Source organism: Lepeophtheirus salmonis, chromosome 12 (assembly GCF_016086655.4).
Source record: "Lepeophtheirus salmonis chromosome 12, UVic_Lsal_1.4, whole genome shotgun sequence".
NCBI classification, from domain to species: domain Eukaryota; kingdom Metazoa; phylum Arthropoda; class Copepoda; order Siphonostomatoida; family Caligidae; genus Lepeophtheirus; species Lepeophtheirus salmonis.
Window position 1 is genome coordinate 4,167,347 of NC_052142.2, and position 24,918 is coordinate 4,192,264.

At 30.7% G+C, this 24,918-nt stretch overlaps 1 long non-coding RNA gene across 2 annotated transcripts; it reads left to right on the forward strand.

Annotated features, from left to right (window-relative positions):
- The first annotated feature begins 4,588 nt into the window (after positions 1-4,588).
- On the forward strand, positions 4,589-17,852 carry LOC121126837 (uncharacterized). 2 transcript variants are annotated; one of them, XR_005867230.2, is made up of 5 exons: positions 4,589-5,009; positions 5,064-16,269; positions 16,325-16,498; positions 16,555-16,964; positions 17,067-17,852. It is a non-coding gene; the product is annotated as an uncharacterized lncRNA (long non-coding RNA). The 2 variants fall into 2 exon arrangements; XR_011782813.1 differs by having other exon boundaries at positions 4,589-4,835.
- The last annotated feature ends 7,066 nt before the right edge of the window (positions 17,853-24,918 follow it).

Sequence of the window (24,918 nt, forward strand, 5' to 3'; positions counted from 1 at the left end):
CGTATTTCACACAAACTCATTCAGGGACAAATGTACCACTTAAAGCTGACCTTGTTTAGTAAATATAAATTAAACCTAAAAAAAAAAAATTAATTATTGATTACAAGAGCACATTGTTTGCTATAACTGATGAGTAGTGGTAGCATATTGAAATAAGAAAACTATTCTTAACCATATGATGACAAAACAGAAGAATTAAAGAATATTGAATAAAATCTTGGTAAAATGGCATTACCAAATGAATGTACAACAGATGTTGAGCTTTTTGCAGCCACTTCTTTGTTAAATACAGACATACGTCCGGGATTGCAGTCAGATGATTAGGCCTCGTTTGGAAAACATATTCTGGATCGTTTAGTTGGCCTGAGTGATTCCAATCATTGAAAAGAAGTTGCTATATATCTACAAAATACCTACAAGAATCATTTCGGTTATATCGAAGGAGTTATGTAAATCATTTAGTTGTTATTGAAATCTCCTGTAACCAATTTCACACATATCACAAATAATGGTACTTAAGATGTATTACGATTGTTAATGTTGGCAACCTCTTAACATTAAGTAGAGAAAGCTATGGGAACGTTCAAACAATAGCCATTATCGATTGCTAAAAATAGAAAATAACGATGTTTATGGGTTTAAAAAAAAAAAAAAAATTTACAACATAAGAAAGCAGAGTTAATTTTTACACTCCAAATGCATTCATTTCCCTTTTTTTGATATCATGTTTCAAGTTACTTAAACGAGAGTATCACGATTCACTTTTTGAAATAAAAAATACGATCGTAGATATAACGTATTCTTCTTTCTGCTGATTTCCTCAGTTGAACCTATTGTGATTTAAATCAGCTAACTCTACGTATTATGAATTCAAAAAGAGTAGGCTTCTTCCATAAGTACAGAAATACCGAAATTAAAATAAAACAAAGACAAATTGTTAATTATTATGTTCTTTTCTCCAGTGAACCCCACACATATCATCATCGTAAAGGAGATGTCATCACAAGCAACTCAGCAGCCATGGACACGGTAACGTTAAAGGACTATTCAATACACCCTTTAACTAGCTTCACTATATTTTTCACCCTACATCAATCGTAAAATAGGTGCTGTGAGGTGTCCAAGGGCATAATGCGGAATGTACCATTTCTATCTTCTTCTTTCACCTCGGATTTTTTTATAGAGAGTGATGACATTGCCATCCTATAGCGGAACCAACTTTCTTTGGAGTTCATAAAAGGATTCCTAAAAAGAAGGAAATAAACTATCTTTCGATATGTACGGATGCTTAAAACCCCAAATAAACTTTTTTGAATATATATTAGTTGGTATTTTGACTTCCCTTATATATATATATAAGTATAAATGAACCACATGGCGAATTACTAAGTTATTTCAAATTCTTATTTTGTCTAATGTTTCGATAAAAGGATGTTCATATTGCAAAATGGTTTCAGATACCAAATTCAGTATTCGCATTGAATCCCTCAAAAGATCCTTCCCTCCAAATTGTTATCACAAGTAGTTTTCCTCTATCTGTGAATTTTAATTCTGGATTGGAGTTCTTTAGGTGTTTGCCATTGGAGGTGAGCCCTATAGTTTTTTTTTTCTCATTAATAATCAATCTAAAATTCCTAAAGTATAAATTTGAGCTAGTAGTTTACTTCAGGTTATCAAAATTCTAGAAAAAAATTAATTGTGATTTGGAAAAGGGTATGTGAAATGGGATCACCTTGTTTATATCCTCTTGTAATTTCAAATCGACACTCATTTGCAGTCATTGGACCAATCCTGGAAGAAAAGTTACTTAGAACGGTGGGAACCATGTTAAGAAAGATAACTGAAAAACCATTCGCCTTAAGTTTAGAGAAAAAAATGGGCAAGATTGAATCGAATGTCTTTTCGAAATCAACTAGCAAAGTTACATAATCCTTTCCTTCTCCGATAGATTTATTAATTGCTCTTTGAATGGAGCGTGGAATATCTTCTGCCTTCTATTTTCCTAAAACCCTTTTGTAGGTCAGTGATGAAGATTGGAAGGACTATAATAATTCCAGTAAGAATTTTATGAGAAGTATTAAGGAGTTTAATTGGGCAATTGTTTGAGATCTCAAGTTCATTATTATTTTTTAGGTATGAGTGTTAAAACTTCACTCATACCTCATAAATCACTCATGAATTTTGGGACACACCTGAATGTCCAGATAATGTCCAGGCCGCTTCTAGATATAGCGCCAGCTTCTCAGCGAATTTCTTATAAATCTCAAAAGGCAGGCCCGAAGTTCCGATTGACTTGAAGCTTTTTTATTGCCCTTAATAGCATAAAACAAAAACAGGTACGGTTTAACACGTTTGGTTGTTTATTGAATTGAAGGTTTCCACTGTACTATTGCTCGAATTGAGCGCTGGAAAATGAAATGATTTAATTTCCCAATTATTTTATTTGCTGAACATCACCAAAGCTGAATACAATTGACAAAAGAATCGATAAAGTAGGAAGGAAATCGGTTATGAAAAATCTATTCATCGATTGCAGAGAGATATGACTACGCTATCGTCTCGCTACATCAATTGCCACCACAAAAAAAAAAAAAAAAAGAAGATAAAACGGAGAGGTTCTACTCCTTCAGCAATTATCGCACGGAGTCAATGGTGGAAGGAAATTTCTTGAGATGAATTTTGAATAAAAATGAAAAACAATATTGGTGAAAATTATACTGCTGTCGAACTGTGACCTCAATACCAAGGACATTAGGGCTTCTATCGTTTCGGATAAAAAAAATGGATAATCTCATTTTCTTTTTATCTTATGAGTAAGTATGTAAATATTTTATATTTTGCTGCACCTGAGAGAATACCATAAAAATTTGTTTTTATTTAATACAGGGAGTTAGTTAATATTCTAAAATGAACAAAAATCATAAGTTTGTTTATTAAGACAAGAAATTACCATATTGGAAAAAAGTGAAAAAGTGAATAGAATAAGAAATATAAAAATTGATAACGATGATTAACTTTAAAAATAATAAAGGAATTCATGATATCCTTCTGATCTTTTAACTGTGCGGAGTCTGGAGGAAAATATAACACATCTACTCTACTGAGTTTTCTTGATCTTTCTGATATTATGCTATTGTGTGACACCAGATGCTGCTTGGAGAAACACTTCTGTTTACCTGATTGCTACTTATTCCTCTCTTTATTCAACAAAGATCTCTTAATCTCGAAATGATATGTATCATTATTAATTAAAAAGAGCCAAATTCAAAACTTTTATGTCGATGTCGACACATAAAACTTCTCAGGGCCAAATTAGACATTTCTTTTGAGGTTATATGCCCATATAGGCCTACTTACGATGAACTGAATTTATTAATACAGCTATTCTAATATTAATAACACACAAACCAACAATTATGACTTGTGATTTTAAAAATAAAACTTAAAGCTGTTAGGGACTCTAATGCCCAGACAAAAAATCCTTATCACGGGGCAACTGTATGACTCTCTTCTTTTTATAACTTCCTATGACTTTTAAGATGCTACAGATATAACAGATAATTATAGTCACACCTTTTCCTCGAACAACAAGCTATACATACCTGTGTCTTCTTAAATGCATATGTTCCTGTTTTAGGATTTCCGAAAGAATCACTCAAATTATATAAATTTAATTGACACTAAACTCTCCTGATCATCAAGGTTTGTATATTAATATGGGTATATCTCTCTGTAAAAGAGTAAAAAATATCATACCATGGAAAGGGAATTTCATCTTACTAAATCAACCTGAAAGCAACAGTAAAATCATTGATATAATAGAAACAGCAAGATGCAATGTCAGAAATAGAAGGGACGTTTTTACTGAAGTTCAGCATATGTTTATACGAATAAAACGAGTATGTCGACAAGTTGGGGCCAGGCAAACTGCAGAACGGCTAAGAAGGAATGATATAATTGGGAATATCCGAAATGAAAATATAACTGAATACAAAAGAAAACATAGCGAAAGGCTGACATATTCAATAATTAAAGCTAAAAAGGAAGACAATTGATGATCTGTCTAAACTAAGATAACAATGTTGTAACATTAAAATAAGATGAATAGAAAAATGTCAATTTTAATCAAAACAGGAGATATGTAATCTGCAAAAAATAAGGTCCTTTTATTTTTCTCTTTACGATTGCTTTGATTATATATTATTGAACACATGTACAAGATGTAGTGTTCGAAATTCCAACTTCTGCGAAAATCAAAGGTCCAATGAAGATCCAAATTTGGACAATGTTTCAGGTGTAACAGATGTGATTGGATAATATAAAGATTTTGGATATATCAATGCAAGTTATATGAACATAGAGGAAATAAGAAGTGTAATAAACAACCAGACAAAACTAAATAAAGTATCAGGAACTTTTGGTTTAGCCTTCAGATTTTATTTAAAAAAACATATTTATCACTTATCTCCTATTTTGTTAAGTTTTTATGAACAGTTATGGTAGTCCGCATAATTCCCTTACTTTGCAACCTATGGAATCATTGTTTAATTTCAAAAATATAATAAGGATACAAAATATATTTAGAATTTGTGTCCAATTACAATGCAGAAGTTTTCGTATATTTCTTTTTTTAAGTAAAAAAGAAGAAAAACTTATTGCTAAAAACACTTAATAAGTCCACCAATTATGCTGGTCTTTCAGTAATTAACATTTTGTGTGATTTGAGGGTGGTTAATCTTTAGTGGATCTGGCAATTTTTACATTTCATATTCCTCATCTGAATTTAGAAAAAAAAGCTAGGATGATATAATTATCTCTATACTTGGTTAAAAAGTGTATGCACAAGTGCAATCCAAATATAAAATTATTATTTCCTTGGTATACCAAATTATGGCATACCAAGATACGTATTTTAAAATAAAGTAGTTGTTAAAAATTTAAGGACTACTCAATAAATTTGCAGCAAATTCAGAGTCTAATAAACTATTGTTATAATTTTTGAATGAAGAGTAATTAATTAATAATAAATGTTAAATAAAAATAATTTTTCATAATACTTTCAGATTTCTTTTTGAAAAGGGGCATTTATCAACTCGATGGGACATCTTCAATGTAACTTCTTTATCTCCACCTGATCAAGGAGTAGCAATGTCATCGATAGATACAAAAGTATTTTCTGATGAGGCTCCATCTGGCTCTGGATTGATAAATATTGACAATTCTTTGCCCATAAGGAAACCAGATCCTCCACTTCGAGAAATTCGTCGCCAAATATCATTTACAGGAGGATCTGGAATTGGTTCAATAAAAAAAGCTAAATACCCAAGCTTCTATTGAATCGAATAAAACTGGAGCATATATAGAAGAGAATATTGTATCTGATATTGATGATAAAAAATCATAAGGAAAGAAAGTTTCAAGAGTATAAAAAAGGAAATTAAAGAGATAAAATATAATTTAAGGGAGGAGGTGAAAGAAGTAAAAGCAGAATTAATAGAAAAAGCAAAGAATATTCCAGATGGCCACAGAGGTTCTATTGCTGTTGTTATTGAAAACCTTCATATAAACCCATCGAACAACAAACAAAACTTTAAATTTGTAGAAATTGACTAAAATTCCATTTAGTACAAAGTTTTCAATCCATCTTTATCATATGATTTCAATTTACTAAGTTATATCCTTTTTAACAATTATGTTATAAATATAAACTATTTGAAATAAATTCTTAATAGTTATCAACACATGTTTTGTACATAGGACCAATTATTAATTAATATTTTAGCAGCTAAGATTAGAAGGTACTTAAAATATATCATCGCTTGACTATACAAAGGTATAAAGGCTTCAACAGTCTGACTGTTGCAATGACTGGCAAGCAGTATGACCACAAACAGTCAAGGGCATTTACCGTTTTCAAAAAGTTGTCATTTTACAAAAATAATATATTTGAGATTAATTGAGTTTATTATTGACTGAATTATTAAAAGTGTTGAATACATCTTTTTGAATAGTAATTTTGATTTTTCTGTATTAATTTTTTTTTCAATATTTTTTCAATAATTTTAGCTTACTTTTACCCACCAATCAAAATGTATGCTTTTAGGTATTGTTTAATGTGCTTATCAACAACATTGACCAAGCCAATTGCAAAATTTAGACGTGAAAATTGCAACAATCATCTTGACGGCAAACAGCACCGGCAACATCATCAAGACCTTTGCCAAGAATAAGTCCGTGAATCCATCCACAGTGTTCAAGACAGGCCAGTCCTTGATAATGGTTGAAAGGCCCCTTTTGACTCAATGTAATTAAGAACTCAGTCTAAATGGTTGATGATATCTACTCTTGAACCATATACAAAATGGTTTTTAAATTATCTTCTTCTCCAATGAGAAGTCCTTTATTATAGAGTCTGTATACAATTCACAAAATTTGTCAGGAGTCTACTTGAGGAGCTACTTTACCTATATTAGGAAAGTTCCAAGAGCAACCCCGCCAATGTGGTTTCCAACTGAGTACAGGTGCACTAGTGCCGATTAAAGATACTCTAAGGAAAGAGGTGACAGACTTTCTAATTGAACAAATAATATCACCTTAAATAATGATAGTATATAAAGTTGTCTATTTGCGTTAGGAACATCTTTTGACTCGAGCTTTGATAGGAATGGGATTTTTTTTTTTGATAAATATTAAAGTTTTATTCTCCTTGCATTCTGCAAATATGCCCTATCCCTTGAAATTTTTTGATAGAGGCTGTGTGAAAATATTTTATAAGATTAATTATTCATTTAACCAGCATGTCGCCTTTTTTCTTAGAGTATCTTTGGTGCCAACTATTTTGGCTATCTTAAAGACCAAGGTAACAAATCTTATATAGGTATGAATGGCATAAAAAAATAAGGAATAACTCCGGTAAATCATCATACTTTTCCAGCATGACAGAGCTACTCCTCACACCTTCGAAACAGTTTAAGTCTAGATGAAGGTATCTGGTCGAAGAAAATGTGACCGCCCTGAGAGTCTCCGTTATATTAACTATATAGACTTCAGCATATTGTGGCTCATTAAGAAGAAGACCTGCCAATTTTGCACATAATTGTCCATTAACTGAAGACCTCCATTAACAAGGAATAGAGGGTCATGAATTAGAAGGGCTGCCATGTTTGGTCTGATAAATTATAGATTGAGATTACACTGGGAAAATGGTTGTTGCGTGAGTTCTTTCTTTTTTCTTGTTAATATTAATCATTTACTTATAACTATTGCAATTATATTTCCTCATAAAGACTATAGTTTGACATTTACCTTAGTTTAATATTGAACAAAAATTCATGTTATTAGTCAAATGCATAAAAAAAAAAGGTCATCTCTGCCTGGATTATAATTAACGGAATCTACGTCTATCAATTTTTCCTAGGAGTTCATATTTTTCTATTTGGATATCCTAGCCACACATCTTGTAATGATTTCTTCATGTTATCTTCAAGGAATCTCGTCTCTGTGTGCCTCATTCGATGTATCTAATCTTTTCTAATGGAAGGCTAGTTTATTATGCTGAAGCCCCTTCCCATCCAGATCTGGGATAGGGTTTTCTGACCTCGTAAATCATTTCTTTTATGATCAAAAATATACGAATTCCTCCAAATCTTCTACAAAATAATTGTATATTGCTATAAGAACTCATAAATTCCATAAAAAGACCCAATAATCGACTAATAATCGAAGTGAAGAACAGAACAAGTTCTCATCTTCCATTCCCTCCTTCTTCATTGAAATTCTTAAGCCTTCTTCGTCTTAAGTCAACTATGTTTTATCTCTTTCTCTAAGAAAAATATTTCATTGATAAGAATTTTCCAGTTTCCTTGATCTATATAACACAGAATTAACTTATCTCTATCACATTGATAACAATTCAATTTATTTGGTGGAGTTTTTGATGTATAATCTATATGGATAGTTATAAAACCTGGACCCCTGATTTATTTATTAATTTTGTGCCTCATTTGTTATTGGAAAACGAGTGGAAGATGACTCTAGACTCCAAATGATAATGTGCCTTTCTTTTTTCTATCGTTTTTTATGGTCTATTCTGCTAATAAATATATATACTTTTGTGTAAAAATGTATAATTTCTTATTGTATATGTATAATGTCAATCATCATTTGTTGAATCTATTTGTTGTATTGTATATTAATAACTTCTATATCTTTTCGTTTGTCCATTTTAATTAGTTTGATCCTCAGCATATAACTTATATTAAAATTTAAAATTAACTAAGACGAACCCGCATTATACATTTTAATTCATATGATTTTATTAATGCTTTAAATAACTCCAGAATTTAGTAAAACTTGTCGATGGACATCATAAATACTAAAATTAACTTACTAATCTTCTTCTTTCCCTTTTTTTATTCGTATTCGTATAAAAAACTTTGAGACACGGGGAATCGATCTTATTTCATGAAAAATATCAACTTATTAGCATAAGAAAAAAAAAACTTGCCCTCCAGAGCCTAGGAATCTGGTGTGATCAAAATGAAACGTACGTAGATAACTAAGAATTCTGAACAACTTTTATTTTATGCCTAAAGTCTGTATCTGTCTCTTACAACTAAAAGAGAATAAACTTACAACTATAATATTTTTATAATCAGTATAATTGTTTTTTTTAGTTGTATTCTTAAATTTCCCATTCTTATTTAACTTACTATTCCAAAAATACGACATAATACATAAATGAATTATCTTAATAATGCTTTCTATTTCATTGTAACGATAAAGACGTATAAGTATTTTTGTTGTATTTGAAGTATGATAGGATGAAGATGGATTTTATTTCAACTCATAATTAGTATATTTATTTTTGTCTACAAAAGCCTCATTATATTTTGTATATATATTTTACACTTGTGGCTAATAATTTGTTGAATCTGTTTGTAATATTTAATATTATATCATATTAATATTTGTTACCAAATATTGGTTTGATTTTCTGTGTATAACTTCTATCAAAATTTATAATTAATATTTTTTGGATAAGTTAGTCATTTTTTGGATAAGTTAGTCATTTTTTGGATAAGTTAATCATTTTTTGGATAAGTTAATCATTTTTTGTATAAGTTAATCATTTTTTAAGTTTTTTTTAAATTTTACCCATACTTTTTTAACTTAATATCACAAATATATGTTATAATCAAGATTGTGCCCTATGTGCATAGCTGTTCAAGCAATTCCGAGTCAAAGTTGTTCGAGACCGCAATAACTGCTTATTAGTCTCAGCCCTTTTTCTTATTTTCGTTAGTTGTATTTTTTGGTATATTTATAATCTTTTAATATTCCATCTACATAATTTTATTCAAATGAAACAAGTCGTTACTTTTATTGTATAACACAACCTTTCCTCCAAAAAGAAAAAAAAAACCCAGGTCCGCTACTAAGCTTGTGGGGCCCTATAATATGATAAATATAATATTTCTTAAGGCAGGGTTTCCCAACCTTTACATTTCAAAGGCCCTCTACACTAATACATTTTTAGCTGAGGCCCCCTTTATACGTATACATTTGTTTGTTTAGACTAAAAGTAATCTTACATTTTCCATCTTCCTTCCCCCCCAATGCCTCCTCTGACGGCTCCCACTTTGAAAACCCTTTTCTTAATTAATCTTATATCGGAGCGTCCTTGTTGGAACTTAGCGCACTATGAACTCTGTGTATAAAGTAGCGGCAGCTCTGTTTGTATCTAATATCATTTTCTGAATCCGAATTTTCTACCAACACCACTTGTTTTAAGTGCCTGTATAAAAAAGAGGCAAGATCTAAGACTGGACGGAGACCGAGACCAATAAAGCTAAAGTGGGACCAATAGAACTGTTGAACTTGACCCAGGCACAACTTTAGTAATAATAGTTTAACTTATCAATTCAATAATAATTTACCGCTACAATTAAAGTTAGTTTTCATTGTATAACATATCATATCAGCGACTTCTAAGGGAAGTAATATATAAAGTTATAAAAAAATATAAATAACCTTTTTTAGTATAAAATATATTCCAATTTAGGAATATTTGTTTTATTACAAGAAACTCATATAGTACTTTCGTATTTTTATATTGTAGATCTATTTCTACTAAAGTTGAGATCTTAACTCAATATCGCCCAATTTTTTTTTATTTTTTTTTTTTTACAATTGTAGCTAAATTTGAAGTCGTTTAGACCTGTACTATATTTATTTATGAATTAAAAACAAATATATATTAAAATACTCAAAATATTACACATTCGATATATAGTAGGTTGGGTGCTTGTATGGTACAGGACTACAGGTTAAAGGAAATATGATTTATCCATGGGGTTTGTGTGTTTGCGTACAACAAATATAGCAGTTTGTTATCCTTGTCATAAAAATATGGCATTGATGTACAAAACATGGATTTCCTTTGTACATGGATATTTATATTAAAACTTAAGCAAAAAAAGGATAAATTGTTCAAGAAACTTTTGCTCTGATCGCTGGTGATATGGAATTTTTACATAGAGAGGAACTTTACATTTGATATACCGTTGTGATGTCCTAGACTTGCATGTGTTCACTGTACATTTCCATCCTTGCTTGGACATAAGTTCTCCCAAATGTCCAATATTATCAAAACTGACGTCACTGATAACTAAAAGATAAACTCGAGGTCTACTTGACATCTCCCAAACTTGTGCTTAATGAATAGAATTTCACACAATTTCACTACTAAATTGAAACAATCGCAAATCTTTAAGTTATTTCTTGTACAAAATCCAAGCATTTTGAATTATTACGTCAATCATCAAACTAACAATTGCCCACCACCACTTTTTCGATCTAGTATTTTTTTCTTTTAGCAATTGCAATTTTGGTCCACCCTATCAGTCCCAAAGTATATTAATTATATTGATGATTTGCATCCCGTTGAGGGACTTGAACCCTCTTCTTTTCTTTGATGGCCAACTATTCACATTCACTGTTAGATTGAAGCCATGTATATTAGATGCTACAGTTATAACAGCTTTATCCATCCAGCGAACGAGACAAAACTTGTTTTTGCTGTCAACAACTATATCTAAGTACACCGTTTTGATTTCTTCATAGTCTGAGCGGTTTTGATGGGATATTTGTTAGGAATTATATTGTCACAAGCCGTACCAATTCCTCCATAGTTCAAGAAAGTCAATTAAGCTAATAGTGGTATTATAATTTGAGATAAATTATATAATATAAATATCATATAAACAGTATTATACTGTTATGCATGAAAAATAATTATATTAAATTAAAATTATTTCTAATTACACAACTAAACTATTAGTAGCCATTTCGTTTGTCCTTTGAAAGGTTGTACTCTCATGTTCCCAACCTAATATATATATTAGGTGGAATAAAATGACTCCCACACTAATGATAATCATAATTTTTCAATTTAACATAATTCTATATGAACTATAAATAAGATATGCACTGAATATTTTAGTAATTGAACAAGAACTTTGTATTTTATACTAACTTCTTTCTGCACGTCATCTTCACTGCTACAATTCTTGAGGCAAACTTTCAACTTCAAAGTCAATATAGGCGTCCCAAACAACGCATAAGGATTAAGAACACACCAAACAATGCCTGTACAAGATTGGAATTAAATTTCTTGGATATATTATGAATAATATTAAAAAATAAAATACATACTATATAGTAAGATGAGCACTAATGGGTTGTTTTTCTGTTATTTGAAATATAAAAGATTCTCATTTACATAACAGAATTACATAATATTATATCCTTTTTTAAATAAGCATCAATAAATAGTACCGTATGTCTTGATCCCACCGTTTCCTCACACTTGCTCGATGCCCAGTATTATGAAAGAGTCCTACCTCGCAAATGTATGACAGTTAATCTACTGCAAAATTGAGGTCGTCATTGATCCTGAAAGACGAAATCCACAAATAATTGCTCTCTAATTGAGTTAACCATAGCCTAATGGAAAACTCGACAAAGAAAAAATATTCTCATGAAGTCGAAGTGAAACCACCTATTAATTGCAAGCTTGATCACTCAACTCATCAAAAGTCGCAACCACAACCTTTATTTCTAATTTCTTATTAATTATTTTTGTAAAAATCATTACGAAAGATTTATTTTTTTCTTCGGAATATTATTGTAATCTATATTCACGCAGCCTTACCGACTTATTATATTTAAATTTCTAAATAAATATTAAAACTGAAATTATAAAGTATATTATTAACTTATTCTTGGATATACAGAATAGAAAAAATAAACTAAAATAAATTAGCTTCTAATTAAGATCCTAAGATGCATTATTGAAGGCAATCCTCACTTCAAGAAACGCCCCCGACCCGGCCTCTGGGGTATCACTGGCACAAATAATCTCTGATTGCCCACTGAGCGAAACAATGCCACGAATTGACAAAAACTGTCAAAACTTTTACGACAAGGACATTCATCCAGGATGGAGATAAGCTTGGGAGTTTGAAGAAAAAGCTCTCCACAAGCGGCCCTAACTAACGCCAAAGGCACCGACACAGGACTCGAAGGAACTCCCATCACTTGGCGTAGGGATTAGAGTATTGGTGTAAAACCAGTAAGATAATCATTCAACAAAGTGGGACTGATCAGGAATTGTGATGGAACTTAGGCCACATCACTAGTATTTGGTCAAAATTTAACAGTATAGGCAGGTTAACTCCGAGAACAAGGAGGCTTTTGAGACCGTTTACTGAGCCATGATGGAGGGCCTCAAAAACACGCCTCAATATCGTATCTACCACTTATCACGAACACCAAAGGTCCATGTCGAGAGAAGGATTTATGACAAATACGTTCAGATAGAAGATACCAACGTCTCAGAAGATAGAGTAGAAAATAGTTTTCCTAAATTTTGGCATTCAAAAAATTGAGACCCTGATTTTTATTTCATACTATAATTTGATACACCACAAATAGTTTGGTAAAAACAAATTTTGTTGGAGAATACAGACCTCCTCTATTTATTTGCTTCAAGAGTTGATGTCTAGACTCTTTGAGACCAGATTCACTGAAAGTAACTGTGATTGAAGCATCTCTCATGAATCAAGGATTTTTTAAATACTATATAAATAACTGTCGACTGTATACTTACTTTACTTTATAATAAAACACTAAATCATGATGAGATACGTGACCTGTATAGTTCGAATGAATAATATAATAAAGAAGAATATGAAAATACCTCCAAACTTTTGGAGGTAAAAACAGGTGAGTATAATCAGGGTTGTCAATATGTACAATGGCAATATGGCCAGATTACCAAAGGCTCAGGCTCCAACAGACCACCCACAAATGACAGTTCGTCCGAATACGATTTAAAAAAATTTGCCCTATGTTTTTGATATTCGTAACTGGAATAGACAGACCAGTTGTAAGGTTGTCCGACACTCACGACAATTTTACTATGTTGTATAATTTTATAATATTGTTACTTTTTGGATTTATATTAAATAATTGTTTTACTTTATCTTTCCATGCATGGTTTGAGATGTTTAATGGTCGCCTTTTAATCATTTTATAAAACTTTCTTTACACCGTCTTTTCTTCCTCAATTCATGATGAGTATCAGCAACATCTCTTTCTGATGTCTTTTCTTATTTTAGGGAGCTGGTTCTACAGAAATGGTTGCTGTTTCTCTAGGGATGACTTTATCCTCTTTGACTTCCTCTCTGTGGCAAGGTCTTATCAAACTTCACTTCCAAAAAAAAACTGCCTTAAATGGTTGTTGGCTTTTTGAAAATTTGTTGCGGTGTCTGAATAAAATTTGGATGGTCTGCCACAATTTCCAACAAATCGTAAAAATGCATTGAGGAAATCTAATATTGAGCATGCCCTTGCAAATTGTATATGTATAACTCTAGTGTGGAAACATGTAAAGAGTGTAAGCCATGTCTTTAGAGGTTCTTTATGCATTTTACAATCATTCATGCATGATAAATTTCACAAGTAGTCCACTCCAGCATTAGACCATGGAATTGGATTATCAATTCTTATATAAGAAGTAGTTATATTTTTGGTGATTCAAACTTTATGTACCTGTATCTAGGTGTTTTATATCATTTCACTATTACTTTGACATGTGACAAATTTCTTATTACCCAATACTTTTGTCTTATCAAATTAAACGTCTGTTTTCGACTAATATATAGTTTCGATTGATGAAGATTTAATATTTTTCTTTCTGCAACCAAATTTTTAGGTATTATTATAGGTTTTTTGAATTCATGTGATAAGGATGATACTCAATGAAGACAACTTTCGAGTCTTAAGACTTCTTGATCTTTATCCCATATAACAGCTAAGTGTTTTAGACATGAATTTTTGGAAACTTGTTTCATTGTTAATCTCGCTTTTCTTAAGTATTCTGATTTAAGATTTGAAATACTTTTCTTGAGCCCTTTTTATAATAATAAGTTCTGCCCATTGATTTTCTTCATTAGCCATTATTGAACTAAAGGATTTGTACCATTTGACAATTCTTTTGATTTGTATTAATATCCTTAAAATTTTGAACCTATTACTTTGATTTGATACTAATTTATCGATAAACTCAAGGGCGTCTTGTTCTTCTTTATGAGATTCTACATTTATCTAAATTAAATGTATGTTTGTATCTTTTATATATTGCGTATTTTCTGCAGTAATTTGATTGAAATATATATCTAAATAATTTTTATATTGCAATCTATAGTTTTTCATCTATTACCCAAGGATTGGGAAGAGGTTGGTTTGGCCACAGTTCTCTTGGCTTAAGAAGAAAGATGGGATCGGCCAACAACATATCGCCTTTTATTTTTAGTTCATTTAATGTGAGATCCCTACTAGGTAAATCTGCAGGATTAAGAATACCTGGACAAAATCTGGTAGGTGAATCTCTTAAACATTGTCAAGTATTTTTCAATTCGTCGTTCTTACATTCTAAACATTGAAGAAAAAAATATCTTAAAAAATCCTACCAAAGATTTTTATTTACGAAATATAACTGATAACCTCCGGACCTAATTAGTGTACATATAAACTGTATATGGCTTTTTTCTTATGAAACGAAATTTTAATAATTTGCCATTTGAAAACTATTTCTAGGAATTACTTCAACATTTCGAATTTTCAACAACTGGTATTTATCCCTCCATATTAGTGTTTTTTTTTTCTCTTCATCTATGTATTCTACGTTTAACTTTGTTAAAAATTGTTATAATTTTTCTTCATCACTTTCGATAGACAATATTGCTTGATATGAGGGAGTTTAGAATATTAACATAATCTAAGTAAATATAGTTTTATACCAAAAGGGTGGTTAAACTTTAATCATATTGTCATACTAAAAAAAATTATAGAAATTAAGATAATAATTTATTCATATATTTTCTAATAGATAATAAGATATAATTTTGTAAATCTAAACCTAATATGCAAACTAATTAATATGATTATTTATGTTATAGTTTGTATCTAATGGTTTGAAATTTATTGCTAACTTATGAATCATTATCAGTAATAATATTTTACAAACAAACATAAAGATTAATGGAAACTAGATTACAGTATAACATCACTAAAAGTAGATCAGAATATATTCTATCACTATTATAAAGTATATTTATTCCAGATATTCTCAATGTTTGAAACAAAATATGTTCTGACTTCATAATGCATGCTTAGGTAATAATGTGACTTTAGCAGGTCAGTAAATTTTTATTTTAAAAATAAAAACAATAAAACATGAAATATACACTACCAAGGACTCCTGTAAACAGGACCGGGTACGCGCAAACATGAATTCAAATACGCGTGCAAGATGGGTCCATTGAAAAAAAAAAACCACAATACAACGTGTTTGGTAAGATAATACATAATAACTATAAAGTTATTAGTAACTTTGTGGACGCCATCTTTATTGTGTTTTGTAATTCCAATCATGGCCACTAAGTATTGTGCTCCAAGGTGTAGAACAGGATATGACAATGAGCCACAACAGTCTGGTATTACGATCCATCTATGGCCAAACAAAGAGAGAAGCTCCAGACTTGATACCCCCTGGCTGAGAGCCATTCCAAGAGAAACAGGTCTGAAGAAGACAGATTAGGGACCATCCAAAAGTACAAAGCTGTGTTCCCTGCATTTCAACGACTCTGATTTCATCTGTGAGTCTAAAAGAAGTTAGACCCTTGGCATGGCTTCAAAGAAGAGGTAAGACAGCTGCTCCCTTTTGATGCATATACTAATAACTGTCCTTCTTTTACAGGTACATCAAAACACATGTAGTACCATCCCTATGGTCAAACTGTCCCAAGTACCTCTCAACTCCCAAAGCGTCATCAAGGGCAGCTCAAGCTGCGACCACGTCACGTAGGGATCAACAGTTCAATGAACTACAACAGCATGCTGTGTTTCAAGAATCATCAATTGGAGTACTTAAGTAATATTCTAAAGAAGACAACAGACCGGAGTTTAAAGACACAGCCGAATTTTCAGAGTTTTTCAGAACTATGTGGAATATCCTAAACGTCAAGACACCTGGAGTTAGCTACGAAAAGAGAGATGAGCTTCGGGAACCAATATCTGAGAAGAACAAACTTGGCCTCTCTTTCTTGAGAGATTTTGTCCATTTTGTCATCGAGTGGCAAGACAGTAAATCACCTGGCCTCACAGCAAAATCATCCTAGCAACAAAGCAGACGTGTCTTTGTGCAGCCGATCTGGCAGAGTATCTTCTCCTATATGAAAACTTCTCCTATGTACTCCTCGGCATGTTCCAGTCTGATCCCATCGAATCATGGTTCGGCTGGTATAGACAACTAAGTGGAGGTATCTACTACATCAGCGTGAGATAGATCCTGGAAGGAGATAAAAAGATTTGTATGCAGAGTCTTGTCAAATTCTGAGGTAAGTAAGATATTTGTTAATAGTAAGCTTCTTTATTTAGGTATTATTTATTTTTACAATATAATAATATCATTACAATATTTTACTTTTTTAAATTTTCAGGTATGAGTACTTCAGATATTAAAGCTCTGCTGGATGAAGACCTAGTAAAAGCAGAGCTCATTTTGACTAACTGGCAACCAGATGACCTCCAGGAACTAGCTTCCAAGGGAGAGAGTAATGCTCTCTACTTTGTTGCCGGGTATATTGGTTTTTCTTTGAAGAAGAAGATCAGCTGTACATCATTCCAAGAGTTATGGTCCTCAGAGACACACCTCTGGACTCAATAACCTTCGATAGCTCAACCAATCAGCATGTAGACCTGAAAGAGTTCATCGACATAATGAGTAGAGGGTGGTTCTCGACTCAAACCGACCTTCTCTACATCTCCTGTCTTTATGCTTACTCCATATTCTCTTACATTACAGCTACTCTTGAAGAGAAAGACAGTTTACTTGGCACCCCAAATCCTAGAGCTTCATTTGTTGCCACATTCATTGACAGGATGCAGGACAGTTTAAACTCTGAAATTATCATCGTTGTGGGAGTAAAGTACGAGGAATGAAACTCCTAGTCAGCTTTTCTTCAAAGAATTTCATTCGCTTTGTTTAATGTTATTGGTAAAAATTTAAGTGCAAAACTGAATGATGATATGCGATTTTTAACAAAAAAAGAAAATGACAGCTAAGAATTCAGAAGCTAATAGAAAAAAATCTAAATTTCAAACAAAATCTTCTGACTTGTAGACTTGGACCAATTTTGTACTTTTTGATAGTGCCTTCCCATTTTTATAGGTTTTTAATGTTTATTTTGATTAAAGTACTAATAAAATACCACTTCTATTATAAATATATAGCCTCAGTTTTATTATTTTGATGATTTTCTCTAGCAAAATATTTTTAAAAACTCTTTATTTTGTAGCAAAACACTTTAAGAGAGACATTCCATATATGATATAGAATAAGCAAAGACCCATATTGGAAACGCGTGAGTGCATTGTCTTGTCCTGCTTAAAGGAGTCCTTGACACTACCCATGTACACTACTATGTAAGATATAGGGGGAGGGAGAGTACACATTCTGAACCTACTAATTCTCATACCTGTTTGTAAACTCTATTACTAAATTTAAATATTCAATAAAAAAATATAATCAATAATGCCAATTAATTGAACACAGAGAACTAAGTTCATATGTCACATTTAATATAATTAAAAATTGATATACTTGAAATGAAATAATTTAAAAAAGTAAACGTTTTAAATTCAATAGTATTTACAAATGCTATGTCATATCCTTTTAATGCATTGTAGCTAGGAAGGGCACTATTTTATTGTTAAAAAAATCTCTAAAGTTAAAAAAATGAAAATATTGTATTAAAATTTTGGAAGAAAGGAGGCTCCGACGATGATATCATGAAATCTTTGCAGTTTGTAGTATGGATTATTTTTAGTCAAAGGCAAAAAATCCTAAATTAGTCATCTGAAATATCTCTAAACATGGATACAAATTTTTGAACAAGATAAAAGATACCCTCTTTGCAAAGCACAGCCCTATTCTATTTATTCAAAACAAAATGACTGTAAATTTAATTATCGAATTTGAAGAGTTTTGGGGAAATTTGAATTTTTTTCGCAGTTCAATTTAACTCAGATCTAACTAGATTTGTTGTTATTCCTCGAAACAATAATAAAGGTGGCTCCTATTATGTTGAACTGTACCAACTATTATGGCTACATTATTTTTAACGAGATATTTTGATAATAATAAAACCTAATTTGCGCACTCTACAGGTGGTTAATTAAAATATATATAAAATAGAAATGGTAGAACATTAAACAAAGAATAGTACACTAAAATTTGACTTAATTTTACAAAAAACAATCGTATGTTTTTTGTTTTTTTTTTTGTAATTGCATCACATATCTTATAATGTGAAACACTTTAAGAAGGATTGATTAGCGTGTCCCAAGACGTACAACATAAACTTTTTTTCTTAAAAATTCGAAATATATATCCCCTTACATTTTTTTCCTATGTTATCTCAGATACTCAAAGATGGGAAAAAATTATGTAAGACAACGATACAATGTCCGAGTAGAGCTTAAAGTCAATTATGTGACTTGATCGTAGGGTTGAGTGGGACATTTGAATTCAAATGAAGATTACACCAAAAGTACATATCATAAATGTACTTTAACTCGTTTTACTATTGGTAAATGGATGTATGTCTGTTGTGTTAAAAGTTTGGTTTTTCTAATTTGAAGTATTTCAAATTAATTGAAAAAAACTTGTTTCAACTTTCTTCGTTTCACCCTACTCAGCATAAAGTGATGATGTTTAAATTATCTTTCAGAATCGATAAATAATACTTTGTTTAATTTATCAAAATAATATTCATATAAGTCTTAGTATATTTTGAAGTGAAATTTTACATATTACATTTTCAATTATAAATTAGGGAAATGCAAAGACCTTGTTTGATTTTGACTTCAAAGACAAATACATAATAAAAGCTCCGAGATACCATATAATATGTTTGAATTTTATTCTGATTTATATCTAAACAAGTTCAAACTAATTTCACATGAAATAACAACCCAAAATTGATTAAGAAAGATTCTATGACTCAAAAGTTAGTAGCTGCATTAAATAGTTGTCAATTAAGTATGAGAAATACAGTCTTTATTCTTGAAACAACTATAGATTCATTGGATTCGAATATTCATGTTTTTCCTTTTATTAAGTCTTTTATTTAAAGAATACGGAGTGATCGAAGAAAAGATCCGATGAACGCCGTAAAAATTGATTTTAAAGACAAAATATCTAATTTTGTAGCTTTACTTTGGGATGGAAAATTACTGGCTGCTTTGAATAGCTGGAAGAGGAAAGAAGAAAGTTAGCCAATTGTCTTTAAATATGGATATCATTCCTAGGCTGGGAACTCAAAGAAAATGTACAAGTTCTCCACTGTGATACCACAGCTTCAAATACATGTCGTAATTATGGTACCGTTATGCTACTGGAGCAAAAATAAATACCTTTATTTCCTTGTCGTCATCATCTTCATGAATTGATTTTAAAAATTATTTTGTAAGTGAAAATAAAACTTTTAACAACAAATCCAAATATTCTTCTTTTTCAAAAATTAAGAGATTATTGGAAAAATATGGATTCCTTCAAAATAGACTCCTTTAAGTCAGTATTAAAAGGTAACATATCAGTTTCGGAAATCAAGGATTTATTAGAATATTATCGCAGTTAGTTATATAAAGTTATTAGAGAGGATTACATAGATCTCATAGTACAATGTATTATATTTTTGGGTAGAGCATTGTCAGATGGCTAGAGCAATACACTCTCTGAAAATATCCTTATTAAGTTACCAGCTTTCAAGAAGTAAAAACAATATTATAACGTTATTAGATATATGTTTATTTATTGTAACAATATAAGTTAAGCCTTGGCTTCAATGTATTTTAATACTTAAAGCACCATTTAATGATTTATACTTTTTAAAATCATTGAAAGCTTACGAAACATAGACGAAACAATATGAAAAGATGCATGAAAGATACTTAGTCTTCATTTATGGTATTTGAATGATGAAGGTGCTGCCCTTTTATTCTTTGATGACGATATCGATCAAGAAGCTAAAGAAAAAATGGTTTTAAATTTGACTAATAAAAATATCTCGGGGAATGGCAAAATGTATTTTAAATCGAATGGAGCATTTGATGGTTCTTTGTTTTGTACGTGAATGTTTTTCAATTTAGCAATAACTTTATTTATTGTTTCCTTAACAACTCGTCTATGATTATATGAAATTTTATTTCAGAAAAAAAAAAAGTTACTTCATATTGGTCAAAAGCATTGCACTGTTTTCCCATTTCCATATTGATTATCTTGTTTGTGAAGCTCCATCTTTATTGGATAGTAATTCTGCTTAGATCGAAGCCCGAAAAAAAAATTGTAATGCTTAGAGCAGTCAATGAGACAGCTGAGATATATTTCAAAAGTTAACGAAATACTTCCATAGTTTAATTACAGCCTATGATGAATGAAAGCAATTTCTACTACGTTGCGTGAATAAACACAAGAAGATATTTCCTTAATGTAAAATAAAACACATAAAAGAAAATATGTCCACTTACATTAATATATTGCGTTAATATGTAAAAATAATCCTAATATATGAAAGAGAGTTATATTATTTATCCGTTTTCAAAGATAAACACAACATTATCATTTTGTATAGAGAAGGGTAGAACAAAGAAAATTGAAAGATGTTTTACTTAATTACTTGAAGATACTTCAAATTAAACAAACCAAATTTTTGCACAAGGGACATACATCTACTTACTAATAGTGAAACGAGTTAAAACACATTTATGATGAGGGCGTTTTCTGTAATATTTATTTGAATGCAAATTTCACGGTCTAACCTAAAATCTAGTCATCGAATTGACTTTAAGCTCTCGTTGCCACCTGTTATCATTGTCTTATACATATTTGTTTTTTTCATATTTCAGTAGCTAAGATCAAATAAAAAAAATGGCGGTTATGTATTTTTGAAAAATTACTTTTAATTTTATGAGACACCATAATATTTTTGCGTTTCTTACTTAAGATAAAATATTTGTCATTCGACATTTACATACGAAATAAAAACTATTTTTAAAGTAATGTAAAAAAAAATATGCTAAATGATTACCGAAAGTAATCTAAATTATGTTTTAATTTGCCCGGGTATAAAATGAAATTATTAAGTTAACAGAATAAATATAATTTAGGATAAGTTAAGAAATTGATTAATTTGGGATAAGTCAAGAAATTGATAAATTTAGGATAAGTTAAGAAATTGATTAATTTAGGATTGATCTAAGAAATTGATTAATCTAAGATCATGAGATATTGTTAAGAGTCGTATAAATGTATTAATCAATAAATCATACTATTCGTTTCTCATTATTGTAGTTACAGGAAAATATCGTAAGCCTCCTTGTGTGAGCCCCATATTTTTCTTTCCTTTCTAGCATTATTTCTTGGTTATATCTAAAGTTGGGCTGTTTGGTCAAATAAATTACTGTTTTGAGTTTAGGAAAGGAAAACAGTTGGTAGAATTTCCCTTTTTTCATATTTTTTCATTCTTTCTCGAATTTTCGTTGAGCTAGCATATCCTCAAAGAATCTATTGTTCGCCAAGTACCTTTGAGTTTGCACAATAAAATTAGTGAAATGCCAAAAAAATTCTCTCTACGCCTGGATTGAAATTACTGGAGGCCATGAAATTTGAAGCTTCCTACCAGACGACAACAAAATATTTTGTCGAATATGCCGATGTATGTACTCTTGTAGACCTCCATCCAGAGTCAAACGGCACTTAATGTCCTCCTCCCACATCAAAAATATGAATGCATACGAACAACATTTGACTCATGATTATTCTGACAACTTGAACACCAACCTCTTAAAGATGATAGTTGTAGTATAGCTTTTTTCACTATGGAGAACCCCATTTTCTCAAAGTTTATGAAGAAATATGCCAATAGAGCTGTCCTTAGAAGAAGGACTATATATTGATTAATGGAAGTTGTCAATTAAGGATATAATCTCCAAAATTAATGGGAAAATTAGAGATAAGGATATTTTCATAGCTGTTGATGAGACTAAAGACAGCCAGGAACTATCAATGACAGCTATATAGATGGGTCCTTTGGATGGTCGTTTCTTGGGTCGTCCTAATCTAATCAGCATGACATAAAAGTTGTTGAAAAATTAGATTCGTTAGAGTAAGTATTTATCAAATAACTTTTATAAGACTAAATTAAATTTATTCGTAAATACAGTAATATGGTTAAGAACTTGAGCATGAATGGTCTCTCAGCTTCAAATGACGTGCAAATAGTTTTTCTAGCATAAGTTTCTTCGTGTAAAGTCTTGGGTATGCTCCATGAATTCTAACATGTTGAAGTACAATTTATTTAAGACAAGTATAAGTGGTTTTAAATACTAAAGAATATAACGCTGCATTGCTTCTATTTCTAAACTTTGGGAATTTTCAAGATCTTCAAAAAAAACTCTCTTTGATTAATTCTGGTTAATTATATCCACTGGTTTTTTTGTGTCACAGAACGGTTTAGAGTACCATACAATCCTTTGAACAGCAGCTGATAAAGGAGAGAGTGAGCTCAAGTACTCATGGGAGAGATTTGAGCTGAGCATTATATATGAACAATTTAGAGATTACAGATCTCAATTCGAGTTCAGGTCTAATCAATAGATCAATAAGAACCTTAATATAAATTTTAGGTAGTACTTTAATCAAGAGTACTATGCCATCACTTAGATCTTTCCTTGATCTTTTGAAAGGCAGAATATAAAATTTATGGAAAATACACAGATGCCGTTTTCCTTCCTCTTTGATTGAATTTATTATCAAACTAGTTAAAAAACTTATTATGTTATTATTAATGAATTAAAATTAATGAAATGAGTTGGCAAAGTACATTTTGATTTACCCTGTAAATGCAAAATTGTTAATTAATGTAAAAGAAACTACTTATTATAAAAGCAATTATTTAGATAGTTCTAGAAGTCCTTTCAATTGATCTTCAAATACAAAAAACAAAGAAGCATCAGACAGATCCTCTACCAGATCTCTCATTAACGACTATGTTTATTGGATACCCTTCTTCTACAAGTAGTGGTTCTCAACTTCCCACTAATAGACTAGCATTCCAATAGTTTTTGTATCTTCAAAGTCTGAATATAAAAACTGTCCACTGTCCAATATCTTACCAAAATAACTATTGAAGCAATCATACTATTTTCGTTTATGGTTAAAATAAAGACAAAAGCAATTAATATCGTGATTCAACTATTTGTAAAACTTTTTAATAATCACAGAGGACTTGTGATGAATAAAGGAAGAGAAGGGGACCCTAAATGCCTAGCCAATGCATCAATAGATCTAATATAGACCTGTAAATTCTCTGATAAGATTACTGTCACGTTGTTTGACACCACTTCCAGTAATAGTGGAATTCACAAAGGAGCTGCTCAGCTTATAAAAAGCAAGTTAGACAAAAATTTATTTCATCTAGCATGTAGATACCATAGATTAGTTTAAGCGTAGCTTACGTTGATGTGGATGACTTTAGCATTTGCCATGGATGCTCCTATCTATGACTTGAAATGTTAGGAAGAAATGTCACTATTCAAAAAAAATTGTCAATGAATTATCAGAGGTCGTCATGAAAAAGCTTTAAAATCATATGTGGTATTTGAAACAAGAGGTGGGTTCGTTCACTCAATTCAGTAATGTTTTAAAAGATGATCAAAAGGGGAATATATCCCTGAAATTACATTCGCCTAAAAAACATTACTGTTTTAGAACAAGCAAACCTATATTCAAGACTATGAATGAAAAAAAAAAATTAGATAATCCGATTGGTCCAAAATCATATTTTTTTTGGTCATACTGAATATAGGGTCAGATTGCTTCAAGACCCTGTTGCATCATGGTCAGTAAATGAAGAGTACATAAAAGAAAAAATATAATATGGTTAATAACATTGCAGAGAGAGGAATGCAAATGATGAATGACTATGGAAACATAATAATTAAAGATCCCAAGCTGAGAGAGAGTATCTCCTTCAAGCCGTTTAATACTATAGACGACGATATGAAAGTTTTAAAAAGAATATCTTCAATAAATAAATGGACAATATAAATTATCACTTCTTCATGATTTTTACGTTTAAGAAAATATATAAAATGTACATCATTCTCATTTTCAAATGGGTATTAGAAAAATTATCTAAAATAAGAAATTGAGGTGATTGTATAATATTTCGAAGATAATAATTAAGTATAGGAAAAAAATATGGAAACATATCCAAATTTAAAAGAAAT